Here is an 11,253-nt window from a genome sequence, read left to right as displayed (position 1 = left end):
CAATCAAAAGAAGAAATAAAAGGGATCCAAATTGGAAAAGGAAACTTGTCACTATTTTCAGATGACATGATATTATACACACAAAATCCTCAAAATGCTACCAGAAAACTACTAGAGTTCACCAATGAATTTGGTAAAGTCACAGGATACAAAATTAATATACAGAAATTTGTTGCATTTCTATACACTAACAATGAAATATAAGAAAAATTACGGAAACCCATTGCATCAAAAAAAGTAAAATACCTAAGAATAAACCTACCTAAGGAGGCAAAAGACCTGTACGCAGAAAACTATGAGATGCTGATGAAAGAAACTGAAGATGACACAAACATATGGAAAGATATACCATGTTCCTAGATTGGAAGAATCAATATTGTTAAAATGACCGTACTACCCAAGGCAATCTACAGATTCAATGCAATCTCTATCAAATTACCAATGGCATTTTTCACAGAACTAGAACAAAAAAAATTTTAATTCATATGGAAACACAATCCCAAATAGCCAGAACAATCTTGAGAAAGAAAGAAAGAGCTGAAGTCAGAACACACTCCATGACTTCAGACTGTATTACAAAGCTACAGTCATCAAAACAGTATGGTACTGGCACAAAAACACACATATAGAGCACTGGAACAGCATAGAAAGCCCAGAAATAAACCCACGCACTCACTGTCAGTCTATGATACAAGGATATACAGTGGAGAAAAGACAGTCTCTTCACTAAGTGGTGCTGGGAAGACTAGAGAGCTAAATCTAAAAGAATGAAATTAGAACATTCTCTAACATCATATACAAAATAAACTAAAAATGGATTAAACACCTAAATATAAGACCAGATGCTATGAAACCCCTACAGGAAAACATATACAGAACACTCTTTGACATGAATCACAGCAGTATCTTTTTGGATCCACCTCCTAGAGTAATGGAAACAAAAGCAAAAACAAACAAATGGGAGCTAATTAAACTTAAAAGCTTTAGCACAGCAAAAGAAACCATAAACAAAATGAAAGGACGACCTATGGACTGGGAGAAAATATTTGTAAACAATGTGACCTACAAGTGATTAATTTCCAAAATACACAAACAGCTCATGCAGGCTCAATATCAAAAAAACAACCCGGGGGCTTCCCTGGTGGCGCAGTGGTTGGGAGTCCGCCTGCCGATGCAGGGGACACGGGTTCGTGCCCTGGTCCGGGAGGATCCCACATGCCGCGGAGCGGCTGGGCCCATGAGCCATGGCCGCTGGGCCTGCGCGTCCGGAGCCTGTGCTCCGCAACGGGAGAGGCCACAACAGTGAGAGGCCCGCGTACCGCAAAAACAAACAAACAAAAAAAACAACCCGGGACTTCCCTGGTGGTCCAGTGGTTAAGACTCTGCACTCCCAAGGCAGGGGGTCTGAGTTCAATCCTTGGTCAGGGAACTAGATTCTGTATGCCACAACTACAGGATCCTGCATGCTGCAACTACAAAAAAAAGATCCCACACGCAGCAACAAAGATCCCACGTGCCACAACTAACACCTGGTGCAGCCAAATGAATAAATATTGAAAAATAAACAAAACCCACAACCCAATCAAAAATTGGGCAGAAGATCTAAACAGCCATTTCTCCAAAGAAGATATACAGATGGCCAACAGGCACATGAAAAGATGCTCAACATCACCAATTATTACAGAAATGCAAATCAAAACATTACAATGAGATACCACCTCACACCAGTCAGAATGGCCATCATCTAAAAGTCTACAAACAATAAATGCTGGAGAGGATGTGGAGAAAAGGGAACCCTCCTGCACTGTTGATGGGAATGTAAATTGGTACAGCCATTGTGGAGAACAGTATGGAGGTTCCTTAAAAAACTAAAAATAGAACTACCATATGATCCAGCAATCCCACTCCTGGGCATATATTTGGACAAAAGCATAATTCAAAAAGGTACATGCAGGGACTTTCCTGGTGGTCCAGTGGTTACGACTTTGCCTTCCAGTGTACGGGGTATGGGTTCAATCCCTGGTTGGGGAGCTAGGATCCCACATGCCTCAGGCCAAAAAACCAAAACAAAACAGAAACAATACTGTAACAAATTCAATAAAGACATTAAAAATGCACGTCAAAAAAAAAAAAAAAAGTACATGTAACCCCTATGCTCATAGCAGCACTATAATAGCTGACAATAGCCAAGACATGGAAACAACCTAAATGTCCATTGACAGATGAATGGATAAAGAAATGTTACATATATAAAATGGAATACTACTCAGCCATAAAAAAAGAATGAAATAATGCCATTTGCAGAAACATCAATGGACCTAGAGATTATCATACAAAGTAAATCAAAAAGAGAAAGACAAATATGATATCCACTATATGTGGAATCTAAAAAATAATACAAATGAACACATGTACAAAACAGACTCACAGACATAGAAAACAAACTTAGAGTTACCAAAGGGGAAAGGTCGGGGGGGCGGGGGAGGGATAAATTGGGAGTATGGGATTAATATACACACAGTACTATGTCTAAAATAAACAACAAGGACTTACTTAGAGGAAACTATATTCAATATCCTGTAATAACCTATAATGGAAAAGAATCTGAAGAAGAACAGATATATAGGTAACTGGATCACTTCGCTGTATACCTGAAACTAACAGAACACGGTAAATCAACTATACTTCAAAAACAATAAAAGAAATTGGAGTTATCAGAGAGTTCATATATTCAAGACAGTAGAAAAATGGACAAAATAGATGTAATAGTAATTTCAACAAGCAGAACACTCTCTCATATAAATTGCAGCCATGTCTTTTTGGATTCACCTCCTAGAGTAATGAAAATAAAACCAAAAATAAACAAATGGGACCTAACTAAACTTAAAAGCTTTTGAACTGCAAAGGAAACCATGAACAAAACAAAAAGACAACCTAAGAAATGGGAAAAAAACATTTGCAAACGATGCGACCTACAAGGGATTAATCTCCAACATACACAAACAGCTCATGCAGCTCAGTATCAAAAAAACCAAAAAACCCAATCGAAAAATGGGCAGAAGATCTAAATAGGCATTTCTCCAGAGAAGATATACAGATGGTCAAAAAGCACATGAAAAGATGCTCAACGTCACTAACTGCTAGAGAAATGCAAATCAAAACTATAATACGAGGGGCTTCCCTGGTGGCGCAGCAGTTGAGAGTCCACCTGCCGATGCAGGAGATGTGGGTTCGTGCCCCGGTCCGGGAAGATCCCACATGCCGTGAAGTGGCTGGGCCCGTGAGCCATGGCCACTGAGCCTGCGCGTCCGGAGCCTGTGCTCCACAACGGGAGAGGCCACAACAGTGAGAGGCCTGCGTACAGCTAAAAAAAAAAAAAAAAAAAAAAAAAAACTATAATACGAGGTATTACCTCACATCAGTCAGAACAGCCATCATCAAAAAGTCTACAAACGGACTTCCCTGGTGGCGCAGTGGTTAAGAATCCGCCTGCCAATGCAGCGCACACGGGTTTGAACCCTGGTCCGGGAAGATCCCACATGCCGCGGAGCAACGAAGCCCATGCGCCACAACTACTGAGCCTGCACTCCACAGCCTGCAAGCCACAACTACTGAGCCTGCGCTCTAGGGCCCACGAGCCACAACTACTGAGTCCACGTGCCACAACTAATGAAGCCTGCACGCCTAGAGCCCATGCTCCGTGACAAGAGAAGCCACTGCAGTAAGAAGCATGCACACCGCACTGAAGAGTAGCCCCCGCTCACCGTAACTAGAGAAAAAGCCCACGCACAGCAATGAAGACCCAACGCAGCCAAAAGTAAAATTAATTAATTTTAAAAAAAGTCTACAAACAATAAATGCTGGGGAGGGTGTGGAGAAAAGGGAACCCTCCTACACTGTTAGTGGGAATGAAAATTGGTGCAGCCACTATGGACAACAGTATGGAGGTTCCTTAAAAAACTAAGAGAGCTACCATGTGATCCAGCAATCCCACACCTGGCCATATATGCAGAGAAAACCATAATTCAAAAAGATACATGCACCCCAATGTTCATAGCAGCACTATTCACAATAGGCAAGACACAGAAGCAACCTAAATGTCCACTGACAGATGAATATTTAAGAAGATGCAGTACATACATACAATGGAATAGTACTCAGCCGTAAAAAAAAAATGAAATAATGCCATTTGCAGCAACATGGATGGACCGAGAGATTCTCATACTAAGTGAAGTCAGACAGAAAAGACTAATATCATATGATATCACTTATATGTGGAATCTAAAAAATGATACAAATGAACTTATTTACAAAACAGAAACAGACTCACAGACTTAGAAAACAAACTTATGGTTACCAAAGGGGAAAGGTGGGGGGAGGGATAAATTAGGAGGTTGGGATTAACATATACACACTACTAGACATAAAATAGATAACCAACAAGGACCTACTGTATAGCACAAGGAACTCTACTCAATAGTCTGTAATAACCGAAGTGGGAAAAGAATAGATATATGTATAACTGAGTCACTTTGCTGTACACCTAAAACACAACATTGTATATTAACTATACTCCAATGTAAAAAAAAATTAAATGAATAAATAAGAAAAAAAATAACAAAATTCAACAGAGTTGGAACATATCTATATTTGACAGTCTAGCACTGAAAAATACAATATCTGTAATGAAAATATTGGCAGCTAGGAGCAACAGTAGACTGGACACAACAGAAGACAGGGCAATAAGAAATGTCCAATGTGAAGAAAAGTAAAAAGTAATAAGAATGGGAAAATGAAACAGATCATAAGGGATGTGGGACACAGTCAAAGGGCCTGACGTCTGTCAGTGGAGTCCCAAAGGAGGGGAAGAGGAAGAATGAAGAAGACTCCATGCAACGAAGACCCAATGCAGCCAAAAATAAATAAAATATTTAAAAAAATAATAATAATAAAAAAAAAAAAGACTCCACACTCCCAATGCAGTGGGCCCTTGTTCACTCCCTGGTCAGGGAACTAGATCCTGCATGCCACAACTAAAGATCCCATGTGCTGCAACTAAGACCCAGTGCAGCCAAATAAATAAATATTTTTTAAAATATATTAAAAAAAAGAACTGACAGGACAAAACTGAAAAACTGGCAAAACTATATTCATAGTTGGAGATGGACACCATCACACAGCTCTATAAATGACAGAAGAAATCAGGAAGGATCATTAAGATCGGAACAACATGAACAACATGAACAGCAGACTTGCCTAGTGGACATACACAGAACACTACTCCCAGCAACTGCAGAACACAGGTTTTTATCAAGTGCACAGGAAACAATGACCACAATAGGTAATATTATGTACCGTAATGCAGGTTTAAGAATAATTTACCTCCTGCAGAGCATGTTCTCTGGCTAAAGTGGAATCAAACTAGAATCAATCATAGGATAACAACAAGAAATCCCCAAGTGTTTGGTAATTAACTCCTTGACATAAACATAGGCTGAAACAGAAACCATATGGAAATTAAGAACGACTTTGAACTGAATGGTGGTGATTATAATACACCAAAATTTGAAGATCCTGCTAAAGCAGAATTGAGGGGAACACTTACACTTTATGCATAGGTTGGAAAAGAAGAAAGGTTTATTTTACTTATTTATTATCATTAATTTTTTGGCTGCACCACACAGCTTGCAGGATCTTAGTTCCCTGACCAGGGATTTCACCCGGGCCCCACAGTGAAAGCGCCAAGTCCTAACCACTGCACCGCCAGGGTATTCCCAAGAAGAGAGGTTTAAAATCCATGGTCTCAGGTTTCATCTTAAGACACCAGAGAATTAACGGCAAGTTCAACCCAAAACAGGAGAAACAACAAAATAATGAGGCCAAAACTGAAGCAGAAAACACGAAAAACATGAAATACAAACAAACCTTTGGTCCTTTGATAAAACAATAGCAAACGTTTCTGTTTGTTTTTAAAGAGAAAACACATGACTAACACCAAACGTGAGAAGCGGGGGCTTCCCTGGTGGCGCAGTGGTTAAGAATCCACCTGCCACTGCAGGGGACACAGGTTCAAGCCCTGGTCCGGGAAGATCCCACGTGCTGCGGAGCAACTAAGCCCATGCGCCACAACTACTGAGCCCTCGTGCCGCAACTACTGAAGCCTGCGTGCCCTAGAGCCCGTGCTCCACAACAAGAGAAGCCACCGCGATGAGAAGCCCACATACTGCAATGAAGAGCGGCCCCCGCTCACTGCAACTAAAGAAAGCCTGCACGCAGCAACGAAGACCCAACGCAAACAAAAATAAATAAATAATAAATAAATAAAAATAAAGTTCCCTTTATTAAAAAAAAAAAGAGAGAAGGGGAACACCACTACAGATCCTACAGACATGAAAGAGATAATAAAAGGGGTTCAATTTCTGGTTAGGATATAGACTGTTGTGGCAGACCATAACTTTAGGTGGTTAAAAATAAAACGAGAAAAGGAATAGATTCACTACAGAAATCTACAGAAATACAGAAACATAGATACAGCCGCAATGGAAAACAGCATGATGGTTCCTCAAACAATTCAAAATAGAATTCCCATATGACTCAGCAGTCCCACTTCTGGGTATATATCCAAAGGAAATGAAATCAGGTATCTTGAAGAGATATATGCACCCCCCATGTTCACTGCAGCATTATTCACAATAGCCAAGACATAGAAACAACCTAAGTGTCCCTTGATGGATGAATAGAAAATATGATATATACATTTTTTCTGGTATATTATAATCACAATATCATTCCCTTCAGGATCGTTCCTAGTCTGCACACAGTATAAATACATATGTATCTATTTATATACACAACATGTATAGATACATGTATCGCAAATCAAAACCACAATGAGGAATCACCTCACACCAGTCAGAATGGCCATCGTTAAAAAGTCTACAAATAATAAATGCTGGAGAGGGTGTGGAGAAAAGCGAACCCTCCTACACTGTTGGTGGGAATGTAAATTGATACAGCTACTACGGAGAACGGTATGGAGGTTCCTTAAACAACTAAAAATAGAACTACCATATGATCCAGCAATCCCACTACTGGGCATATATCCAGACAAAACGCTAATCTGAAAAGATACATGCACCCCAGTATTCACAGCAGCACTATTTACAATAGCCAAGACACGGAAGCAACCTCAATGTCCATCGACAGAGGAATGGATAAAGAAGATGTGGTACCTATATACATGGACTACTACACCTCAGCCATAAAAATGAAATAATGCCATTTGCCACAACATGGATGGACCTAGAGATTATCATACTAAATAAGTCAGACAAAGAAATACCATATGATATCACTTATATGTGGAATATAAAAAATACAAATGAACACATTTACAAAACAGAAACAGACTCACAGACACAGAAAACAAACTTACAGTTACCAAAGAGGATGGGAGGAAGGGATAGATTAGGAGTCTGGGATTAACAGAAACACACTACTATACATATAATAAGCAACAAGAACCTACGTATAGCCCTGAGACTATATTCAATATCTTGTAACAAGCTATAATGGAAAACAATCTGAAAAAGAACACACACACACACACATATATATACACACATATATATAAAATTTGATCACTTTGCTATATACCCGAAACTAACACAACATTGTAAATCAACTATACTTTAAAAAAACAACCAAAAACACCCATCAGAGTCAAATAACTTCAAACTATAAAAAGCAGGGCTTCCCTGGTGGCACAGTGGTTAAGAATCCGCCTGCCAATGCAGGGGACACTGGTTTGAGCCCTGGTCCTGGAAGATCCCACATGACGCGGAGCAACTGAGCCCGCAAGCCACAACTACTGAAACCCGTGCGCCTAGAGCCTGTGCTCCACAACAAGAGAAGCCACTGCAACGAGAAGCCCGCGCACCGCAACAGAGTAGCCCCCACTCACCCCAAGTAGAGAAAGCCCACACACAGCAACAAACACCCAACGCAGCCAAAAATAAATTTTAAAAAAAAGCAGCCGGACAAAAAAGACACATTCCTTTGAAGGGGTTAACAGGGCCAGCTCACCTCTTGTCAGGAACAATGGAATAGCATCTCTAAAATGCTGAGGCAAGAAAGTCAAACCCAAACCACCTGCCAACGCAGAATCCCATTCCCACTGAAAATACCTTCTGCTAATGTAGGCGAAATAAAGATATTTTTAGGCCACTAAAAGCTGGGAGAATTTGTTGCCAGTAAACCCGCACCACAAGACGTATTAAAGGGAGCTCTTCAGACCGAAAGGAAAGGATCTCAGATGGAACCTCTGGTGGGTCAGCAGATGAAACAAAGAGCAGTGGGAAGCGTGACCACGTGGGTGTACATACAAAACTCTTTTTTTTTTTTTTTTTTGCGGTACGTGGGCCTCTCACTGTTGTGGCCTCTCCCGTTGCGGAGCACAGGCTCCAGATGCGCAGGCCCAGCGGCCATGGCTCACGGGCCCAGCCGCTCCGTGGCATGTGGGATCCTCCCGGACCGGGGCACGAACCCGCGTCCCCTGCATCGGCAGATGGACTCTCAACCACTGCGCCACCAGGGAAGTCCACAAAACTCTTCTTAAAAATGTATTTGAGGGGCTTCCCTGGTGGCACAGTGGTTAAGAATCCACCTGCCAATGCAAGGGACACGGGATCGAACCCTGGTTGGGGAAGACCCCACATGCCACGGAGCAACTAAGCCCGTGTGCCACAGCTACTGAGCCTGTGCTCTAGAGCCCGCGAGCAGCAACTACTGAGCCCACGCGCCACAACTACTGAAGCCCACGAGCCTAGAGCCCATGCTCCACAACAAGAGGAGCCACATCAATGAGAAGCCCGCGCACGGCAACGAAGAGTAGCCCCTGCTCACGACAACTAGAGAAAGCCCGCGTGCAGCAACGAAGACCCAACGCAGCCAAAAATCAATAAATTAGGGGTTAAGAACCTGCCTGCCAACGCAGGGGACACGGGTTCGAGCCCTGGTCCGGGAAGATCCCACGTGCCACGGAGCAACTAAGCCCGTGCGCCACAACTACTGAGCCTGTGCTCTAGGGCTCACGAGTCACAACTAGAGAAAGCCCGCGCACAGCAACGAAGACCCAACGCAGCCAAAAATAAAATAAATTTATTAAAAAAATGTATTTGAAAGACTTGACCGTACATAAGGACAGGGAGTTGTGGGCTTATAACGTATGTCAGAAGTAAAATAAATAGCAAAAATAGCACAAGTGGGGGTAAGTGGGAATAGGCCAACATCACACAGGTGCCCCTCTCTTCTGCGTTCCTTCCCTGTCTATAATGAAAACCGCCACATGAGCCGACCCCTCTGGTTCCGGCACCGCCAGAGGGCTGGCCTGGCCTCCTCTCCGCCTGCTCTCCCAGCTGCGCCATTTCCACTTCCCCACAACACAGAGGTGGCCTCTACCCCTCCATCCCGGACCGGGCAGGCGGCACTGGCCTTCCCAAGCCTCGGTGCTGGAGGGACACCCTGGCAGCACGTGGGAGCCTCAGCTCAGGCTCGTTCCACCAGCTTCTGGAAAGGCTGAGGAGCCGAGTTCTCGGGCCTCAGTGCACGATTCTACCTCTCTGCCTGCAGGCCCCAGTCACGGCCCTCCCCGTGCACGTCCTCGTAAGGTCGTCCCGCATCCTTGCGAGGGTGTGCCTTGTGGGCAACTGTCTCTAATTTGTGGTGGAGATTCCAGGCTCTACCTGGAAAGTTCCCCTCAGCAGCAGCAGCTTTACTTTTTATTTTTTGGCTGTGCTGTGTGGCTGGCGGGATCTCGGTTCCCCAACCAGGGATTGAACTCTGGCCACAGCAGTGAAAGCACGGAGTCCTAACCACTAGACCACCAGGGAACTCCCAGCAACCGACACTCACTCGGCCACCATCTCCTGCGTCAGCAACTGCGTCAACTCTTCACCGTCTTGTTCTGCTTCCCAGGCCTTTTCTCAGATCTCCCCTGGAGCCTGGGGCACCTTACAGTTTATCCTTCGTTTCTAAAATCATCTGTTCTTTCATTTTCTTCCAGAATTGGATCAGCCATTTCCAAGTCTGGTTTTTGTCCGCATCTGTCCCTTGTTTTTGAATTTCTGATCCAAGATGGTTTCGTATCTTCTGACGCTGTTGGGACAGTCTGCCCTTCTCCGACCTCATGCTCTCTCCTGGGGACGCTGGGGTTCCTGGCTGGGGCAAGGGACATGTGCAGGTTGTGCTGTGAACCTCTGCCTTTTGGCTTCTGCCCACCTCGCTGGCTGCCCCCTGCCGATGCTCCCACACGGCCCAGCAGAGAGAAAGGGCTGGGAGGGAGGCCAGGCTCCCACGGGGGACTTGGCGGTGTTCCTTTGTAAGTGTAGGCAGGATGTTGCGCGCGGCAGGCATTCCTCCCAGTGGTTCTGTGTTGTTTGGGACAGACGGTGGGCTGCCATCGTTTTCAACTACCTGGATCCTTGTGAAACTGTTTCAAGAACTGCTGCTGTTGTGTTTTCTTAGCTGATGCTGCCCTAACAGAACAACACAGGCTGAAACCACACATGGCATTTCTCACTGTCCTGGAGTCCGAGATCGGTGTGGCCAGCTCCTGGTGAGGGCCCGCGTCCCAGCCTGCAGACAGCCGCCTTCCCGCTGCATCCTCACCCAGCACAGAGAGCTCTGGTCTCTCCTCCTCTCCTTACCAGGACGCTAGTCCCATCATGAAGGCCCCATGCCTCCTAACACTGTCCCCCACTGCGGGTCTGGCAGCACCATCTGAATGTTGGGGGATATAAACAATTAGTCCATAGCCACCAAAGTCATTTTTCCTCAGCCGCGTCCACAGTGACTGTGACGCTGTCACAGGGCTTCCCACTTTGTGCTGTCGGGTTCACTCAAGACCTAACCATTCACATACAGCTGGTACCTTTTTGCTCCTGGAAGGGAAGCCTTAGGGTTAGGGTTTCAGATGGACTTGTGCAGACAACGGCAAGGAGCCTGTCCTTCAGCTCCCGTGTTTGCTGTTCTCACTGTGATTTACTTCAATGGCTCTTTTTTCCACCAGCCCCAAGTAGACCAAACCTGGTTTTTTTTTTTTTGGCTGCGTTGGGTCTTTGTTGTGGTGCGTGGGCTTCTCAATGCAGTGGCTTCTCTTGTTACAGGGCACGGGCTCCAGACGCACAGGCTCAGTAGTTGTGGCATGTGGGCTCAGTAGCTGTGGCTCGCAGGCTCTAGAGCGCAGGCTTGGTA

This window comes from Stenella coeruleoalba (genome assembly GCF_951394435.1).
Source record: "Stenella coeruleoalba genome assembly, chromosome: 3".
NCBI lineage: Eukaryota > Metazoa > Chordata > Mammalia > Artiodactyla > Delphinidae > Stenella > Stenella coeruleoalba.
The sequence above is the reverse complement of the archived record's forward strand: the minus strand, read 5'-3'. Positions refer to the sequence as shown.